Source organism: Propithecus coquereli, unplaced genomic scaffold (assembly GCF_000956105.1).
Source record: "Propithecus coquereli isolate 6110/MARCELLA unplaced genomic scaffold, Pcoq_1.0 Scaffold119, whole genome shotgun sequence".
Classification (NCBI taxonomy): Eukaryota; Metazoa; Chordata; class Mammalia; order Primates; family Indriidae; genus Propithecus; species Propithecus coquereli.
In genome coordinates, this window is record NW_012135969.1 from 3,317,283 (window position 1) to 3,338,553 (window position 21,271).

The window sequence follows — 21,271 nt, forward strand, 5'->3', positions numbered from 1 at the left end:
TAAGTTCATAAGTTGGTAAGATCCTTTAATATAATTCATTCATCCTTGGCATGATTCTTCACAATGCTATACTTCAAATGCTGTGCTCTTATATAGCCTTTAATCAATAATACTTTTAAAATTTTTGGTGTTTACATAGCCTCTGAAGTGTTTTGTTGATTATTTGTGTATCATGACAACATCGATTTTCCAACTTACTACATACCTGAGTTCATCCCCATGGGTGTGACTCATCCCCCATCTAATTCATTCTATTACAACATCTACCTGTCACTGTCATTCTTAAGAGGATTAGAGAGTTTCTAAAATATATTTGCAGTGAGGTCATGCAAAAAGGAAAAGACAGTGCCTCCGACATACTTAACAACCTGATGACCTAACCATACTTAGGAGTTTTACTTAAGAACACTGTGTGTGTGTGTGTGTGTGTGTGTGTGTGTGTGTGTGTGTGTGTATGTGTGTGTGTGAACATTCCAGTACATGGATTGTCCTACGCACCAAAACTTCTCTTTGAAATTTAAATGAGAATTCATCTAATAAAACTATGAGTCATCTAATGCTAATTCCAAGGTACACATACGCAACAGAGCACCTACACATGTGATATATATGCACATATAGTAGAAGAAATTTTTTAAATAATAACTATGTTTGACTGAACTCTACATTCATGATCTCATTTGTCACAACCCTGCTGGGTGTTATTATCCTCCTTTTACAGTCGAGGAAACTGAGGCTCAGATGGAGTGCATTAACTTGCCTATGGCCACACAGCTATAAAATGGTGGAACCAGAATTTGGACCCAAGGTACTTGCTGTTTGTGTCCCACAAGTCACAAATGGTTGCTAAAGAGTTTTGTAAAACCTCAACGTGGGCAACACATTTTGATGAATACTTGCTGACAGTTTTTATCTAAGGTGAGACTCCAGGGACAAGAAATCTGAATTTTCTATTTTGAAATCAGAACTCATATTTTTCAGAGGGAATTAGTGGTCTGACATCATTTGCATGGTACTAGAACAATATACATGAGTCAGGAGTAGACACTCAGGACCAGAGGACAGGTTTTTATGACCTAGAGCTACCTTCTCATCACCAAAACTTTGAAGTATCCAATCCTCTGTACACAGAGGTGTCCTCTTAACTTGCAACTGCCTTAGCCTAAAACTATACCAGTCAGCACCAGGGAAGCTAATGCTTCCCCGAGAGCTTATCAAGTTCCAAAGCTGGAGGATCTCACACCTTAAATATCTGTCCAGTTAGATCCTACAGTCCTAGTTTCTGTCAAAATCATCTCTCCCCACACACTCAGAAAACATGAACGAATAAGAAGGTCAAAGAGGAGGTAGTGATAATGGACAGGCCACAGTTATACCAAATATCTCCAACTGGAAGTTATCAGCTGGAAATATTTTATCCATAGTCTTATCACAAAAGCATACGGTGAAGATTTCCATGTATCACCCACAGCACCATAGGAGCTGGTCACCACCCAGTCCAAACCACTGCCTAACAGTGCTTCTCAGATCCTCGTGTGCATACAGAAAACCTGGGTTCTTGCTCGAATGCACATTCTGCTCTAGTTGCTCTGGGTTGGGGCCCAAGATTCTGCATTTCTAACAAGCTCCCGGGGGACGCTGAGCTGCAGATCCATGGACCACACCGAGTAAGCAGTAAGATGATAGACGATCTCAATCCATCAGCCATTTGACCCATCCCCGACACCAAATGTCATATCTATAAGCCAGTCTCAGTAGATTCAATACAGATTGACCTAGACGAACAACACAGCAGGAAAGGTGACTCATTAGAGCCCCTCCAGCACAGCCTTGCTCAAGGCAAGCTAACATTGAAAGACCACAGATGACGCTAGGCCTTGAAGGAAGGTGTTGCTCAGGTTTTTGCCAAGAGTAGAAGACAGAATGAAGTCTGGAAATTAAGGAGATCAATCACCTTGTCCCAAATTATTCCTGGACTCAATGCCTAGTACAAGCTATGGGAAGTTCATAGCAAATCGGATCCATTGGACAGGATGAAAAACATCATCCAAGGTTGTCTATTGCATTAGTTAACACAGCACTAGAAAGTATACCTCTATCCACAAATGAGTGAGTATTCACTTATAAAAATCTTCCTAAATTCTCTACAGGGACCATTTATGTATTTGGTGAGCCAAACAATGGCTGAAGTTTTTTGAAAAAAACAACAATAACTCTAACTGTGATATTATATCCTATTCCACACTGAACTAAATCAGCCTGGACTGGTTGCTTTCATGATTGCTATTGATGTCATTATTTCTTTGTTTTCAAAAAATTCATATTGGGATGAATGGAGTTGGAATAAAGAACCAACGCAGAAGTCATTATTAAACACGTTCCTCATGCCTGCTATGGTGCCAGTCGCCACTAGGAAGGCAAAATAAGGAAGTGAAAACTTCAGAGAAGGAAATTAAAGTATGCAAAACAATCCCTTTGCCCAACTGCAATTCCTGTCACCCATAATCATAGTAAGTAATCCTAATAATTACTACCTTTGCTTGTATTATGATAAGGAAATTGATTTGAAAGAGACAAAAAGAAAACCTGTCTCTTCAGTAAAGCTCCTTCCGCCTCCTTGAAATTGCCTCCCACACGCAACGAAAACTTCATAAAGCCACGCGTGACGCTCCTGCCCAGTTCCACCGAGTCAACGCCTGTGACTGGCCTCACACCCTTCTCGAGCATCCAGAGCCTTCCCCAGGAGGACCCAGCTTGTTTTTCCTGAGGGCGGCAGTCATTACCTGAATGGCAGGTTTGCAAGGCAAGCTGCCTTAATGTGTGGCTTTGTAGACATCACAGCTGGGTTGTCATTAGTGTCCTCTGAAAATAATAATCAGCTGGTAGACCGAAAAAGGGCATTCTGAGAAAATTCATTATTACAAATGTTTGGGGAAGCCATGGAAAACATAATTTATTTATTTTTAGTTAATAAAAGAAAGGGTCTGCTTATACACACCACACAAGCATAACAGTCGCCCCAGAGTTTATGAACTGCACTTGGCTACAGCGCTAAGCACTAAGGGGTGCACATAGTAGTTGGCAGCCCTGGCGATGGAGGTAGCATCTCTAATCATTCCTGCACGTGTGGGAGGCTAAGCCGATGGTAATAGGTCTTACTGTGGGAACACGGCCGTTCACGTTTCTCAGTCTCCTGTTCTTCTCCCTACAAGATTAGGTGGTTGGAAATTTCTGGAAGAGATCTCTTGAAAGGAAACAAGCATTGTCTGTCTCTCTCCTCTGTCCCCACCTCAAGTGTGGATGCACCAAAGGGTCGATTGGGCCTAAGAGAGGAGATGACAGAACTCGAGTCTTCTCTCTCCCACCCAACCCACACTACCCGTCAGCCAACCAGAGGTCAGGGTGACCAAGACCCAGCTCTGTCTCAGACCACGCTGGGGCTGCCTTAGAATAGCCGATGTCTAGAGTCAGTCCCCGGCCCCATCACATGAAGGAGAAGGAGGAAATAAGTCCCCTGTGACAAGCATCTGCCTGCTACATGTATTTATGGCAGACACAGGGTTCAAACCACATCCTCCAGGAAGGCAGCCGGAGTCTTCAGGCAAGTGGCCAAGGGAAGCTGAGAGCTGGACGTCTGGGCAAGCCAGAGGCCCATCCTAGTGGTTCAATACTGGCAGGCTGGGCGAGAGGGACCCACAGACCCCACAGTGGGGGAATTATGGGGTGGAGTCTGGGGCTGGGAGCTCATGGCTTTGATCCACTTCCAGAGTCTTCCTGGTATCTGATCCTCCCCACTTTGCCCCACCAAAAATGTGTAAGGAGAAGAATTCATAGCCAACTCCAATAATCCTTTAGAATAAAACTTTTTAATTGCTCTCTGCTATTCTTGGAGGGTCCAAATGATATCTGGAAGGGGCTTGGGCATCGTTTGGGTCCCACAATAGAGGGAGGTTTGGGGGCCTCTCAGATATTTGCTTCCTGACCCCCACCTTTGTTTTGGTGCCTCCAGAGCCTCTGACATTTATATAAAATCATCTCAGTACAAAAGGGACAAAGGTCCAGTCTTCTACTTCCAGAGCTTCTCCTTCTCTTGGTCCCTTCTCATATCCTCCCCTCTGCAGTCAGCCCCAGCAAAATGCTTCTTCTGGGGGAGGAAAAGGAGCAAGTAACCTCCTGCCACCAAAAATGGAGAGAGGACGGGGAACTTTACAATGAGTGAAGAGGAACCAAGACTGCAGGCAGAAATCTTCTCTCTCTCCCCCAAGCCCTCTCCAACATGGAAGAAACACAATCCATGCACTGAAAAAGTACAACAGAAAGAAGTGTTTAGGAAGGCCAGGCAGTAGACAAAAACGTTACAGTTCCTGCCCTTACAATTATCCCTTTTCTAAGTGCTGGCTCCCTTTACAAGACAACTTGTCAGAGTTTATTTCCATATTGGCATTCATATCCTCAAGGCATCCAAGTATCCTGTGGCTCTTTCAACAGATCAAAAGGTGGAAAGAAAAATGTTCTTGGATCAACTCCTAGAAAAATCTTAAACCAGATTTTCCTGGGCTATTTCAGGCCAGTCAGTGCCTGTTATAGATTGTGGTATCTTTCTTTTAAGATATGAATTAAACAATGTGATGAACGAACAGATTAAAAGTTCACAATTCCAGGCACCCTGATTTCTAAACTGCTGTGCTATCTACTTAAGAACTTCTATGGCCTTTGATCATTCTCTCTGCTCTTTGGGGCTACTGCTTTTGTTACAGGGAAGGCAAGAAAGCATGGGCTTTCCAAGCAGAGGGCAATGACTCTTGTCAGGAATGCTACAAAGGAGGACCAGGCATCGAGAAAGGAGTTGAACCAGAGGGACTCTCAGATTTGATTTTCTTCTTAATTAGAAAAGAGTTTTAAGTTTATAAAGAATATAAAATAACAGATATACGGAAGGTATTAACTGTTTTTTGACCACCCATAGATGTCTATAAGTCAGGGGTTGGCCAAATTAGAAATAAACTTGTGTTAGGACACAGTTACGCACATTTGTTTGCATATTGTCTATGGTTGCTCTTGCATAATAACAGAGATTTGAGTAGTTGCAACAGAAGTCTCTCTGCTCACACAGCCTAAAATATTTTCCATCAGGCCTCCACAGGAAAAAAAAAAAAAAATCCAACCTCTGCTATAATATTAGAGCAAGAGAAAATGGGTTGAAATTACAGCAGGAACAGTCAGGCCTATCTTGATCAATATCTTTGCCAATGGAAGGGGACAGGCTATCAAATCTTTAGGAGAGTGGAGAGGGCCTTGGCCTCTTCCCACACAAGCATGAGAAAAACACCTGTATAGTTTAGGGTTAGTGTAATAATTTAAAAGATTGGAAAGTATCTGCTTTTCCCCCCAGATAATTCATGCTTATGGCAAAAATTAAAAATCAGATAAAGAATATATTTTGCTTTTTACTTTTAAATTTTGAATTTTAATTTTAAAATTTAATTTTGAATGTTAAAGAGCTAAATGTTTTTCCTAAATGTTTTTCAAGATGACTGGTCAACTGTTGCTCCCCAAAAAGTAGTGCTGTTCTTTACAAAATGCCAATTTGAACAAAGAAGGATAGTATTGGTGACTCACAAACCAGTTTCTCTGGGAGCCTAGGAGAGGTTGCTTGAGCCTTTTTAGATGTGAAGAGCAAGAGCACCCCCTGCTGGCCCTAGAGGTAATGGCCTGAACTCAATATCCTTTTTCCTGGTCGCGGCTCAGGTTAAACAAAGATCAATACCCACACAGTCTCACAGAGGAATAAAGGAATATCAAACATTCATAATTCATGCCCAAGAGACGGTATCAATTTGAAATTTAAGTAGTTTGTATTACATGTACGGTAGCAAAGAACAACCACAAAAACAGGGGATCACTAGGTTTTCACTTATCTCCCTTAAATCTCCCTCCCCACTAAAAAATTTTTTAAGACTATAGCTTTCTACAACATTTCACTGAACACAAATTCCTGGAACAATGAACAAAGAACTTTATTCCTCCTTTGGAATAGAATGCTGGCCAAGGGTTTTGCTCAAAACAGGTTGCACTATATGAAATTGCCAACATTCCACTCTTCTGACCCACAGTGGTTCAACCTGAGCCTAATCAGTCCATCAACAACTGGCAAAGACATACAGGAGATCCTGAGGTGTGACGCTCGGGGCAGGCGTCCCTTCTTGACCGATGGACACGTGGTTGGAGGCTGGAATATAGGACACAACCTCTCTTGCCTCACAATTTTCCCAGAGCCTCCTCTGAATTCCTCTGCCTGATAAAAGAGGCTGGAATTTTAAAGCATCTTTTTGTCATTTAGGCAACTCCAATTCACTTGATACACAAACTTTTTTAAAAAATATTTTTAACACCAGTGTTCTAATAAAGAAGCTTCAGGAAAGAGGAGGTTTTAAAATCATGGTCTCATCGTTGTCTCCCTCCTTCGAGTTCTGCAGAACAGGAATGTTTGCTAACGGGTGGAATAAAACCCCCATAGACTGTAACCGTGGGTGCCAGGTGGTGACTCTGCTGGGAAGACCAGTGGAGGTTGAGGACTGGGGCCGGGATAGACACAGTGTCAAGAACCAGGTGTAAGAGGACAGGGATTTCTGATTTGAAAGTGGGAGGGTCTGAGATGCAAAAACATTTAAAAGGTAGGAATGCTAAGCAAATGAACATGTGGACTCATTCATACATCTGAGTTTTGCAATAAAATCAATTAGAATCTGGGTTTCATGACTACGGTGGTCCATTTTCCAGTGAAATGTCAGCTACAAAAGTCACAAAAACCGCAAGAGTCATAGGAAGAGTTTGAAGTAAAACAACAATGGAAGAAGGATAGGACAGCAACTCAGTCACACAATTGGCATTAAAAAAAATTAGGCCATACTTTGAAGGCAAATTCTAAGTAGATTGATTTGAAGAATCAAGTGAGAAGAAAGTACGGGTGCCCGTACCCTGAGCTAATCCAATACTTGGACACATTCCTTAAAATGTCCATGGTGATTTAAGGCAACAGTCCTTAGGTTAAAAACATGAGAATCACAGCCTCTGATTTTTCAGATTTGAAAACACTGTGGCCAGAATGTAAGCTGCACATAGTGAAAGCCTGAATTGCACCCTTAGCCTCCAACATTATGCCCCGCAGGAGATCCCGATATGCAGTTTAAGGATAAGAACTACTGGCTGACAGGTTTCTCTTGAATCTAATTATAATTCAGTATAAACTTGGGGGAAGGAAGGAAGGGAGGGAGGGAAGTGAGGAAGGGAGGGAGGAAGGGAAAGATGAGAAGGGAGGAAGGAAGGAAGGGAGGAAGGAAAGCAGGAAGGAAGGAAGGAAGGAAAGGAGGAAGGGAGGAAGGGAGGAAGGAGCCCCAGCAGCTACACGATATATCCAATACAAGAGCAAATCAAAAAGCCAGTCACCCAGCAGAGGGAGCAAGAGCTAAATAAATACTATTTTAAAAGTCATAACACGGATTCTTAAGACTTTAAGACCCAAATTATTTCTTTTATCTTCAATGATATTATTTCCTGAAAGGTCATGGTAACAGTCATCCTATGTCTCTTTACCCTAAATCCTGTGTTCTTTCCCTGAACAAAGCTGACATGAATGATTCTTTTATGTTCATTTACCTACAGAAACATGCAATCACATTTCTTCTTTAAAGAACATGGCAAGATACATTTTAATTAGTAGGAGACATAAAAACAGGAGGAATTAAAAATACAAAGAAATATTTTCCTCTTTAAAACAGATATTGGACTCCTCATATTCATTCATTCATTCACTTAATAACCATCAACTCTGTGTTTACTACGTTAGATGCTGGATCTTCTAAGGTCCGCTTAGAGCCAGCCCTTTATTGAAGCTCTGGATATTTTAGCCCATTCTTCAGATAGCCCGTTTCATGGGATACACACTGGATACTACCGTGCTGTGTTTCCTTACGTGGCTGCGGGTGCTACACTTGTACAATGGGTAAGATGGACAGAATACTTCCAGATGAACCTTCTAGAGCACTGCACCGTAGATGCTTACTTGTTCAACACACAGTTGTTGGCAAAGGTCCAGTCCTCCAACTTCAAGGGTCAGAAATTTGATTCTATCAGTCCACTCCAGGTTGCTCAGCAGCTAAGAGAATGGAGCCTTATCAACCCAGTGAACAAGAGACTTCTCTTCATTTACAATGGAAGTCGTGTTGTTATTGTTGTTGTTTTACTATTATCCAATGCACCTTTGTCTTGGGATCAATATGCCTGAAAACTAAATTAGATATCAGAAAATTGTTTGGTGCTCATGAAATCAGGGTATGAGGCTTGAAAGGCATTTCTACTAAGGATTGTGAAAGCTATTTCAGTACCAAATAAGTCTCCAGTGATAAGAACACCACATCTGCCAGATGGTGTCTGTTGCACAATAACTCATGTCTCTTCTGGTCTCTGCCTTCTCCACTTCAGCTGGGTGTTCCCATTCACGCGCGCCGCAAGCCCTCGGCGAGTCTCTCCACCCAGACTCTGAACCCTCCAGGGGACAATAGACGTGCTCATTTTGTAGCAGGACGATTCCAGGCTCTCAGAATTCCTAACAATTGGATCGCGTGGCTGCATGAACAGAAGGCAACCCCGGCTACTCAGACCCTGCCTGGGTTCTGAGTCCTGAGCTCCCGACACCCATTCGGGAGTGTTAGGGGGTCTCTCTCTGAATCGTGACTAGTTTGTCCTTTCAATTTCTTTGCATTCTGTGCGTGTGTTTTGCCACTGATACTACTTTCTACTCTTAATGATGAAAAGAAAAAGATACATTTAAAAGTGGTGTATTATCTATTCTGTTCACTTAAAATCAGTATTTATAATGCGTGGTCTATATGTCACTTTTTAAAGATGTGGGGAATTGCTCCATGGACAAAGGTCAGCGGCTTCCTACCTCACACAGAGTAAAAAGCCAGAGCCCCGCAGGGCAACCATGTCCGCACCCCCTGCTGTTTACCTCCGCACTAATGGCTTCTTTACTGACCACTCTCCTCCGTCCCTCGGCACCAGCCCTGGGCCCCGCTGCCGCATCCACACTCACACCCCAGACCTTTGCCCCCAGACTGCTATACGGCTCTTTCCTCCCTGTTTTCCATTCAAATATCACATCCTCATCACTCGGTATACGAGGGCCCCTCCCCGGCTCTCCTTTCCTATCCTCCGACACACGCTCTTCACCTCTGGCCCCCTCCCCTGGAACTAAGTCCCACCAGGACAGAAACTGTTGTGTCTCTTCAGTACTGTACCCCAGCGCCTACAATAGCACCTGCCACACACTTACATTTACGCATATTTGTGAATGAATGAATGAGTGAATGAATGAATGGAACGTTAAATACAAGAGTCACACTAAAAAATAGCAGTCCCTCACCTCCCCACTCCTGGATCTTCCTCTCCAAAATCTTTTGAACTATTTCTTCTAGTATAAACCTGCATATTTCTAAAGAATATGCTTCTACTGCTATTCTTTGATTCATCAATTTAAGATAATAAAGACCTAAATTCCTATTGTGGAAGATGACAATATAGTATTCTTACACCACCCCACACCTCCAGTTGCTATTTCTCTACCTTTCTGGTATGATTATATCACATTATCTTATAATGTACATTTTATATATTTACATTATATATATATTTACATTTCGTAGTCTAAATCCCTCTGCTGGCATGAAGCCTCATGAGCAGGAATTGTCTGTTTGCTCACTGAAGAATCCCTACGGCCTAGAGCAGTGCCAGGCTCATGGCAGGTCCTGAGCAAGCATTTGTGGAATGAATGGATGAATTCTCAGATTTATGGACGGTGACTTACCCACAAGTGACTCACCACTGCACTCTCAGATGCACTGGCCAGCCCCAAGCCCCATCTGGTCACCCGGCTAGGGCTCTCCCTTGAACTCTGCTCCAGCTGTTGACACCTTCAGGAAACCTTCAATGACTCTCTTTCATCCAGCTTCACTTGGGCATCCCTCCTCTATATCCCCAAATCTTTTCATTAACATTCATACTGATTTCTAATTCTTGATTTGTCAATCACCTTCTCCAACTAGGCTGCAGCCTCCTTGGCATAATGGACTGTGTCTTGGTGAATTCTGAACCCAACTGTCTATCACAGAATCCGACCCATTGTAATACTGACAGACTCTGGAGCAGTTCTGAATGAAAGACACATGGCCCCACTGGCCACTTTGAGGCAAGAGAGAAACGACTTCTTCCTGTCCCAGGCAAGCCGTTATCACCATTTACAGCACAAAATCTAGCTTGCTTGCTTTTTCTTTCACTTTTCACTTTCCTGGATTAATAAATCCCAGGTCATCTCGTATACTTTATTTTTTTCAATCATTTAGTTTCTTTCTATCCCCTTTCACATTCAAATCTCCCTCAAAACTAAAAATAAATCTCAAAACAGTCAGAACATCATGACTGCTTTCAAAGTTAGAATTATTACCTTATAAAACATGGGATTCAACATTGGGCTCCAGTTGACAAGATAAAGCAACAAAAACTAAAATGCACCATTGATTCGAACACCTTCCTGCACTGCCACTCCTAATACTTTACAGCAATGGTCCTCAAGCTTTGCCATGCATCAGAATCACCTGGAAGGCTTGTTAAGACAGAGCCACAGATTGCTGGGCCCCCATCCCTAGAGTTTCTGATCTAGAGGATCTGAGGTGGGCTCTGCGAATTTGCAGGTGTGTTAACTAACAAGCTCCAGGGTGCTGCTGCTGCTGCAGTTTAGGTACCACGCGTGGAGAACACCTGCATTCCCATAACTCTCCAAAAGGGCTCAGGCACTAAGTTGACTCACCTGTGAACAGGTTCGATTTCCCTCCCGCTTCCTCCCCAGCAACACCAAGACAACCAGCTGTCGAGCACAGGATTATGGCCCATCTCTAACTTTAATACGCCACAAATCACCGGTGGATCTTGTTAAAATGCAGATACTTATTCAGAAAGTCGGGGTGGGAGGGGGTCCCAGAGCTACATTTCTGGCTCCCAGGTGATGCCAATGTTGCTGGTCTATGGACCAAGCTCTGAGTTGAGGACATTACAAATCATACCAAGTAGATTAGTATTGAAATAAAATGACTTTCTGAAGAGTCAAAATTTTGAGTAGGTTCACAGCACTTCATTCAGGTCTGAGCACTAAAACTACTAATATCCTTTTTTTTTCCTCATGAGTCAACTTGAAAATATACTTTTACTCTTTGTTAACAATTCTGACCAACTAGAAACAAGTCAACATTTTAACTTTCACCCATATAAAACTCCCAATATGAATGGGCCCAGCTGACTCGTTGGCACTGCCCAGAGGTACCTGAACTCCCGTTCAAACAGTGCAGATAATCGCGAACCCGCAGAGATGGCTGGAGGGTGGAGCTGTATATACATGTCGATTGAGAAACTTACTCTTTGTCCTGTGCTCAGTGGTATTTTGTTACCTAGTTACAGCATTTATTCTTCCAATGACATCCTGCTTCGCAACATCATTATCTAATGCATTATCGAGCTCAATTCTCCCGAAGGTCTGTGTTATCTCCTTTTTTTTATTTCTTAAGCTGTAAAGAGATTGTGGTGATGGGAAAGTGAAAGAGAAAATTAGTTCCTCATAAAACCTACCTAACCCACGGATTCTATTGTACCTGTAGGTGAATGCTAAGTACACGTTTAGTCCTACATAATTTGCAGGGCCCAGTGCAAAGTGGAAACGCAGGACCTCTTGTTCAAAATCATCAAGAATTTCAACACCGTGACAGCAGAGCATGAATCCACGTGCCAGGCCCTTCTGAAGGCCCATGAAGCCCATGCAGCCGACCCTAGGCGAGAGACTCTGACATAATGAAAAACCCATGAATTTGGAAACTCTCACTCTCTTCCCTTCTTCCCTTCTTTCTCCTTTTTGAAACATATGTCAGAAAAAGAATAGCTATGATGAGAATGGTGGTGTCATTCATGATGTGGCTGAATGAAAACATTCCTGTCTCGTCTCCATCGTGCCTTTCCTTCATTGTTTGCTAAATAGCTCAACCTTCCAATTAAGAAAAACTTAACCAGATGCCATGGATTTCAACAAAGGCTAAACTGAATTCTGCCTTTGGTCTCTGCCTTTGGTCTGGTGGTTTACCAGATCTATAACAAGGAAATGGACTGCACAAATATGACCAGAGAGGTACGTGTGTAGTCTCCTCAAAGAAATTCTCCAAGCCCTTCTCAAACTTTGGAAACTCACCACGGATGGTGTTAAAAGGCTGATTCTGAGTCAGGAGGCATGGACGGGACCCAGGGCACACTTACATGGTGAGGCCACAAGGCCAAGGACCACACTTCGAGTAGCAGAGCTCTGCAACTGCCCTGTCATTTAAGGTAGACACTAACAACAGGGACCTACTAAGCACTTGAAATGTGGCTTTTCCGAATGAAGTTGTGCTGAGAGTGTAAAATGCACACCAAATTTTGAAGACATAGTCCAAAAAATAAAATAAAATATCCCATTAAGAAATTTATATTGATTCTACATTTTGGACATATTGGGTTAAACAAAATATAGTATTAAAATTAATTTCATTTGTTTCTTTTTACTTTTTTAAACTGGCTAATAGAAAATTTAAAATTACATGTGTGGATCACTGTTGGACAGCACTGTTCTAGGAGGTGAGTTGGAGCTTTACTTATCCATCTTCTCCATTTGATTATAAACTCCCTGGGGCAGGACCAGCCCTAGACTTCACCGAGGGAGGGGACAACTTGATAGCTGAGTTCATCTGTCAAGGTCTTACCACCCCAACGCACACATGGGGGTGGAGTAGGCAGGAGGACGGGACCTGGTCTTATGCATCTTGCTGTCCTCAATGTCCAGCATAGAGTCTATTATGTAAGTGATGCAGGGATATCTGATAGGTGGATGTTTTATGTGAATCTTTCATAGCTCCTCCCACTTATGGTGCTTCTGGGTCACATGGGCACAATGAGCATCAGTGGCACAGTGCCACTGGCCCAGTGCAGATGGAAGGGTAAATGGTAGCGGCCCTTTTCTTGCCGCCATCATCACGTTTAGGATGACCGTACCTGTGCAACAACCATGGCCGCCACTAGAGCTTCAACTCACTAGGTGCTGACTACATATCAGGTATTGCGCTATGCCTTTCAAACATGGCATTGCATTTAATCCTCACAAGATACTATGCTGAGCGTTAGTACCATCCCCCACTTTTTATAGGAGGAAAGTGAGTTCAGAGAGGTTATGACCCTTGCCCAAGTTCACACAGCAAGCAAGTAGCAGAGACAGGATTCAAATTTAGATCTCTAAAGTCTGTGCTTTCCATCCTGGGTGTCCACATTTACTAACAGAGTGTTCAGAACCGTCAGTGCAGCAAAGAGGCAAATGAGAAGTGGGACGGTTTGAGTCATGTCCACACCAAGAGAGACATTCTTTAATATTTTTCCCTAGTCTGCTTTTAAATGTACATATATAGTATTTCTCAATAAATTAAAAAATAGAAAAGATAAGTCATCAACCTATTTTTGTCTGAATTAAGGAACATGTAGATCTGACGCATGCTTTATACCAGAATGTTGTAAACACTCGTCTATGTATATGTGTGTGTGTACACATATGGTGTATTGCAGTTCTTAATACTGAGGGCAAATACATTCACAGGGAAAAAAATAGAAAAATAATTCAAAATCAATTACCAATGAATTGTTTTATAACAAAGGCACAAGGCACACGTTTTGGAATGATTGTTGAAAGATTTAAAATTTTTGAATCAGGATCAGGTTTGAAGTCTTTTTTTTTTTCTAATTGACTTTATTCTTTCCTCCTCAAAAGAGATGGTTCATCCCAAAAGGAAGGTTTTACGGCAGCGGTTTTACTTTGGGATTACCACCTCTCTATATAAATATTTCAGTACAATTTCAAAACTCCAATATGCTGAAATAAAATAAATAAATAAATAAATAAAGTTTTTAAAAACAGAAAAAAAAAAAAAACTCCAGAGCTTTGAAATAACAAACTACTTGCAAAGTCCATTTTGATAGAACCATAAAGAATACAATCTTTGAAAGATTTCTTGTACTTCTACCAAAAGAGATTTCATTCACATTTCTCCGTTTTAAAATGTTGGATAAAATTTCTGAACTACTAAGATGCAAATGACAGAGACAAAACAACCATAACCATAAAAAATCAGATTAAGAACCATGATTTAAATACAAGAGTTTGACAAGCCAGAATAACTGGTTTCCATTTTTAATCTTTGATTAATTGGTAATTGCTTCTAGGGTCAAATTTGCAGTATAGTTTTTCAGTTTTAACAATGTTAAAGCACAATGTTAGTGTTATCTAGGGGACGGGGAAAGAGTGTGAACTAGAGATTAAAACCCTGAATTCGGTCGAATGCCATACTTATTACGTCCAATAAACATAAATAGCAAATGAACACACACTGCAGTAAACACTGTGCTCTTAAAAAGTCACCGGATAAATCTTTAACAAAGCCTCAAATGACTTAGGAACAAAATAAGTCCTGTAGTCAGGAATAAAATGAATTATTGGTAAAGATCAAATTGCCCAGAAATATCGTCTGTCAACGTTTTTGTCAGTTTCTCAGAACCAATATATTGTTCCTTAATTACTCTAGGCTTCCAACCCTTGGTCCTCCTGACAGCTCATTTCACAGAAATGTATTTATTTTGAAAAAGTGTATGTAGCTACCAGCCTGTCCACTCTATCAACATAAGACTTGGCCATAAAATCCTATTATATTTGGCCTTGGGCAGCAATTATTCAATAATCCTCAACATGTGTGTCAAACACATAAGAAATTGTTCCAGGCTTTTCTACCTTTTCATTGCTTAAAAAAAAAAAGTAGAAAACACCAAACAAGACCTTTGTGGAACCTGAGGCGTCAAAAATCTGAGTTGCATTGTGAGAGTCGAACGGTAACAATTCATTCTTTAAAAGAAAAAAAATTAATAAACCAAGTCTCCACTGACACCTAGTAAGTCCCCAGAAAGGTATAAAGACCCTGATTCATAAAACTAGGAAACATATCACAGGAATAAAACCCCAAACAGCACGTAGGAGTACTCTCTGCAACAGTTATTGTCACTGGGGAGTCTGGTTTTGATCCTGCTGGTTCTCTGCTTTCACTTTTTAAAATCAGGTAAAATGGGGGGTGGGGGGTCCTCACAGAGGGGTTGCTGCTTGTGACCTGGACCCCTGAGCCTGCAGATGGACTCACCCACTTCTTGACCTGCAGGGTCCCCTCGGTCTCACTGTTCTGTTCTCACATCATCTTTCTTACTTACCCACACTGAAATGGTGCCGATCTTTATTCGGAGTACTCTGCCTGCTTCAGAGTTGTTAAGACATAAAGAGATTTAATGAATGGGACCTTTCGGGCCTCGTTTCCTCCCTTCTCCACTCACTGTTTCCTTTCCAGCCCCCTCTGCTCCTTGTCCTCCCTCAGGGCCCTCCCTCACGCCCCGCGAGCCAGCGCTTCCCAGCCAGGCACAGATCACACCCCCGGAAAGGTCTGGGGTGAGTATGTCCCCGCCGGCGCCCCCTCCTCAGCCTCTCTAGCATTCCAAATCCTATTCATACCTCACATCTCACGCTGATCGCCAGCCCTCCACAAAGCCTTGCATGGTTTCTTTGGCTGAAAGACCTCACGTCCTCTGATTTTTCACAGTATCTTCTCAGGACTGAGGCTTCCTCCTTTTATATGTGCCCATGTCAGTGTCTCCGGTGCCAGACCATGATCCTCCAGGCTGCGTCTGACCACCCAGGAAGCGTTCCACAAACACTCGTGGAAGAATAAATAATGTGAGGCCGGTGCGGTGGCTCACACCTGTAATCCTAGCACTCTGTGAGGCCGAGGAGGCGGGATCACTTGAGCTCAGGAGTTAGAAACCAGCCTGAGCAAGAGTGAGACCCTGTCTCTACTAAAAATAGAAAAATTAGCCAGGCGGAGTTGTGCTTGCCTGTAGTCCCAACTACTCGGGAGGCTGACGCAGGAGGATCGCTTGAGCCCAGGAGTTTGAGGTTGCTGTGAGCTAGCCTGATGCCATGGCACTCTAGCCTGGGTGACAGAGTGAGACACTTTCTCAAAAAACAAAACAAAAGAATAAATAATGTGATTAATTTACCTGGATATTTTTCTTTTTAAAAAATCAATTGTCGACTAGGTGTGGCAGCTCCTGCCTGTAATTCCAGCAGTTTGGGAGGCTGAGGCAGGAGGATCACTTGAGCCCAGAAGTTCAAGGCTGCAGTGAGCTATGATGATGCCACTGTACTCTAGCCTGGGTGACAGAGCAAGACCCTGCCTCTAAAAAAAAAGAAAGAAAAGAAATAAAACAATTGCCGAAACTTTATTTTATCTTTTGCCAATTGCCCTGTTCAGAAGATGTTGATCTTTATAGACAGTTTTCCTAAAACCTGTTTACAACTCTTCCTTCAAAAATTAGATATTACGAAAAGCCTGCAATCTCTCTCTCTCTCTCTCTCTCTCTCTCTCTCTCTCATCCTCATTTCAAGCTCCATCCTCTTACCCTGCAAATTTTCAATATGAAGCTTCTCTTTTTATCAGTATGATGTTTTGTATAGCTTGTGTGGTTTTTTTTAACTTAAATGTGTGCACATTAAAAAGTAATGACATAACACCCTACTGAGCTAAAATGTGAACACATCTGTCGTTTGTGTTCTAAAAAACTAATTAATAATATTTCTCTTCATCTAGTTTGATGTATCCGTATACACTGTGCCTTGCTCTAGTATTTTGGAGCCAATGATCACTGCCATATCTTAGAGCGTCTGTTTCAATTTTGTGCCATTAGGAGCAAATGAAGGAACATATTGAAAGAGTTAGGTCTCTAGCCCCAGGGTGGAAACTAGAATGTGTTGAGCATAGACCTTATATTAGCTTTCAAGCAGTAATTCAATTGACGAGAGTTTTGTTTATACATCAAGGTGGTGTTTGCAAGACAGTTTTCCTCGCTCATGCAAACATACTGAAAATCAATTTAGAGAGCAAATATTATGTTGCTTAATTTCAACTTTCTATATTTGTATTGTTGCAATAGGCAAGCCATTAGCCTAGGTACGCCTCAGCTCTCTCATTTGTAACATAAGGATGGCCTACATGATTTTCAAGGTCTTCCAGATTTGAGAGCCTATATAGTTCTCTGTGTTTAAAAACAAGTATCATGAAGAATAAAAACAAGATGACTTGCCTCTTGCTTATTTGTTTTCAAAAATAATAAGTTTGGGTTGTTTAAATAACATAAAAGTATATCATAAAACCGAATCACTGATCATTTCTTCTCTTAAAATATAGTCCAAAAAAGTTCAATGTTAACTAGTTATTATCACTTAGCTAAATGATAATATTTCGCCAACAACATTTTAGCCTATAGCTATGCAATATTTTATGTAGTCTTCAAAAATTGAACTCAAGCACCATAAACACTACATTTTTAGGTTATCACAATGAACAAAATGCTCAATAACGTGACAATGCAGCAGTCTAGAGAAAGAGAAAAACTCCAGGCAGCAACGAGGTCTATGCAACGTGGCTTCTCCCGGGAACTCGTGGTCTGTCTGTGCAGAGATTTGACTCCAGAGTTTTGGAAGACACAGTGAACTAGAATTATGGTGTAATAATTTATATATAAGGAATAAATGTGAGAATCAACAAGATGGGAGGAAACCTTTCCTATATACTTTATTATGCACTCCTGGCCTGGTCTCCAGATCAGAAAATTCAACAGTCTTACTCATACAGGCGTTCTCCACTCAGGTCCAACACAGGTTCCATCCACAATTCAGCGTGACCACAAATGAACACGTCACGTAGCCCTTTGCCATGACCCCTCCCCAAACCCTGTCCTAGTGGGCCCCTGCTTATAGCCAATATTCATTTAGATTTGGCCACATATGTAGCACTCTATTTCTTCATCAACCCGTTTTGCATCTCAGAACTTCCAACTGACCGGCACCCAGTGAGTATTACTACCATGTAAGCTTGGGCGAGGAAAACACATTTCATGTAACCAAAATGTTTGTGCCCCCATGATATCTTGAATTAAAAAAAAAAAAAAAAAAAGAACTTCCTACTGAAATCACCTTCCTTCTGCTAAAATACATTCTTTCAGATAGCTTTTTTTTTTTTTTTCCAGCGTATTATGGGGGTACAGATATTTATGTTACTTATGTTGCCCTTGCCCCCCCCCCAAGTCCGAGTTTCAAATATGTCCATCCTTCGGGTGGTGCGCATTGCACTCTTTGTGTATGAAAATACCCGTCCCCTCCTCCCCCCTCCCCCCCCCCCCCCACCCAACATCCAATAGATGTTATTCTTATATGTGCATTTATGTGTTGATCAGTTAATACCAGTTTGATGGTGAGTACATGTGGTGCTTGTCTTTCCATTCTTGGGATACCTCACTTAGTAGAAATCTAGAAGCTGATGGCAAACTCAGTTTCTGTTATCCTGAAAATGTCTTTATTTTACACTCCCTCAAAGATAATGTCACTGAGTAGGAAAATTTCAGAATGGCAGTACTTCCTCCAGCACACTGCAGATAATGTTTCGTTCCCAGTGTCCACTGTCGCTCTCCAGGAGTTAGCTATCCGTCCAACCACCGCTCCTTTGCTGGTGAGCTTTCTTTTCTCCCTACCTGCCTGTAAGATCCTCTCTTTATTATTTGGTTTTCTGCTCTGATGTGTGTAGTTGTGATTTATTGTTATTCACTTTGCCTGGAATTCATTAGGTCTCCTTAATGGAGAACTTGTTTCTTTAAACAATTCTAGAAAATTCTCAATTTTTATCTTGTTGAATGTTTTCTTATTCTCTCTCGTATTCCTCTGGAACTCTGATTAGACATAATTAGACTTTCTAACTCTAGCCTTCATGCCTCTTGGCTCCCCCTTTGTCACTTACCTGCATTCTGAATAATTTCCTTAGAGCTATCTTTTTGTTCAATATATTCTCTATTTGGCCTTGCTTAATCTGTTGGTGGGCCCAACCACTGAACTTTTAATTTTAATTACACTATTTATTTCTTCTAGCTTATTTTTCAAATCTTCCTGGTACTTGCTCCAATTTTCAAGTTTATCTTTTATTTTCTAAAAACACTTTATATTTATATTCTCCCTCCAATAATTCCATAGCCACCATGAGACAACAAATCCACTAACTCATTGAAGCACAGCTGAAAACTACCAAATTAAGTAGAAACGAAAACCTAAATATGCCCGATTAACTATGCAAAATATAATAGTATAAGTTTACTATATTGACCTCCTTGTACTCATCCCCCAGCTTCAGCAAATCACTCATGGCCAAACTTCCTTCGTCTATACTTACACCTTCTTTCTCCCTGTCTGAAGAAGACAATCACTCCAGAGATTACAGACTCTAGTCTATCATATCCAAGCTGCAATCTCTTGCCTGTGATGGAAAAAAAGGAAAAAAAGTTGAAAGTCCTTTGAAAACTACAGTGCTTATAATAGCTCCCCAACTACTGGCCCTGCTTAATATTAATCATTAACATCCTCCGTAGAGTCTGTCCTAGAGGTCAAAACGCACCTCCTATTAAAACAAGGAAGTTGGGATCTAGTAAGTATTTATTTATAGATGCAGTCATCCAACAGCCTGAAATATCAGGAGCTCTAAATTCGTGACTTTGTATACGAACAAGGGTCAACAAAGGATGTTTATTCAATCCTCAGGTATAATTCAGAAAAATGAATTGCTGGGAAATACTAGCTTGATTTCTTGTGGTCACATTATAAAACAAAATAACCTGACCAAAGCATAAAATTGCATAGAGGAGCTGGCAAATTCTCCTGCCCTTACATAAACAGGTGGAAGCTTTTCCAAGAGGAATTTTTCTGCCTCAGCAAATTAGTAGATTGGATGACTGTGCCTCATAATCATAGCCCCATTGTATCGTATTTTATTTTAAATTTAAAACTTCAAAAGCCTACAAAATCTAGCCAAAAATCAGTAGGATAACACGTAGACAAAGTTATATCTCCGAAAAATTAAAAATGGGATTTTAACTCTTTGACTTAAACATAATAGATCTAGCCATAAGGAAGAAATGTGCTAAAAAAGAGAATAAAAATTATCATGTTTAACAACTACATTTATCTTCCTTTCCAGTTACAAAGCTAACTGTTGACTTAAATAATGCTTGTACACACCTTGATCATATGTGTTAGCATATAAAACCCTTAGCTGAGACTAACTCACTGCAAAACTTGTGTAAATAGTATAATTGTCCAGTGACTTTAATCAAGCAACCTCTTCCTACCCCCTTAATCAACACCAACAACCACATTCATTTTGTGAATATATGTATAAAGAACATGGCTCATGGGTTTATAAAAAGTTCTTCTTTATTATAGATTTTAGGTGTGACATCTCTTAACAAAGTGACTTATAACTTTAATAAATAGCAATTTCTGCTTTTGACATGTTCAGTCACTGGTGTGAGCCCTCAGTATTGGCTGATGAATATATGAATGGATAAAAATATAAGAGCTGTCCACACATACACCATAAAATGCATGAAGTAGGTTTAACTTTACATCTCGATTTTTACTCTTGTGATATAACTGAGATAAAATCTAACACAACATATTATTTGAAAGTATACTGTCTATAAGACAGAAATAATATGATCTGATCTTACTTTGGAGGAAAGGTGTTTGTAGAAGAAACTTAAACTCGAAAGTAAAAAGCCACGGTTTCTAAAGAATCAAATCTTTTATTTTTAAGTGACTGGCTTTCAGAGCAACAACAGCAACAACAAATGAGCCACTAAAACAAGACAAGTAAATTCCACATTCCATGTTTTTCATTTTTTGTTTGTGTTTGCTTCCTCGCTTGCTTTAAGGCTATACAGATCTCAATTCCATTAAAATATCAGGATGATAATGAATGACTTTTTGGTGACTTTTCCAATCTCTTCTAATTAATTTGATTAAGGAAGCAATTTAAATGCTTCAAGGGAGGTGTGAATTTTCGGCCGGGGGTTTGAATGAAGAGAAGCAAGTGAATAAAGCATTTATTGGGTACCTACGATCAGATCCCCACTGGTGAGATGGAGCCCTTGTGTCTGGAGGTCCACACGCACACAGTGGCCTCCCGCTCGACCCTGGAAGCTGGGTGTAGCCTCAAGGCACTCCCCATGCTGTGATTGTGGG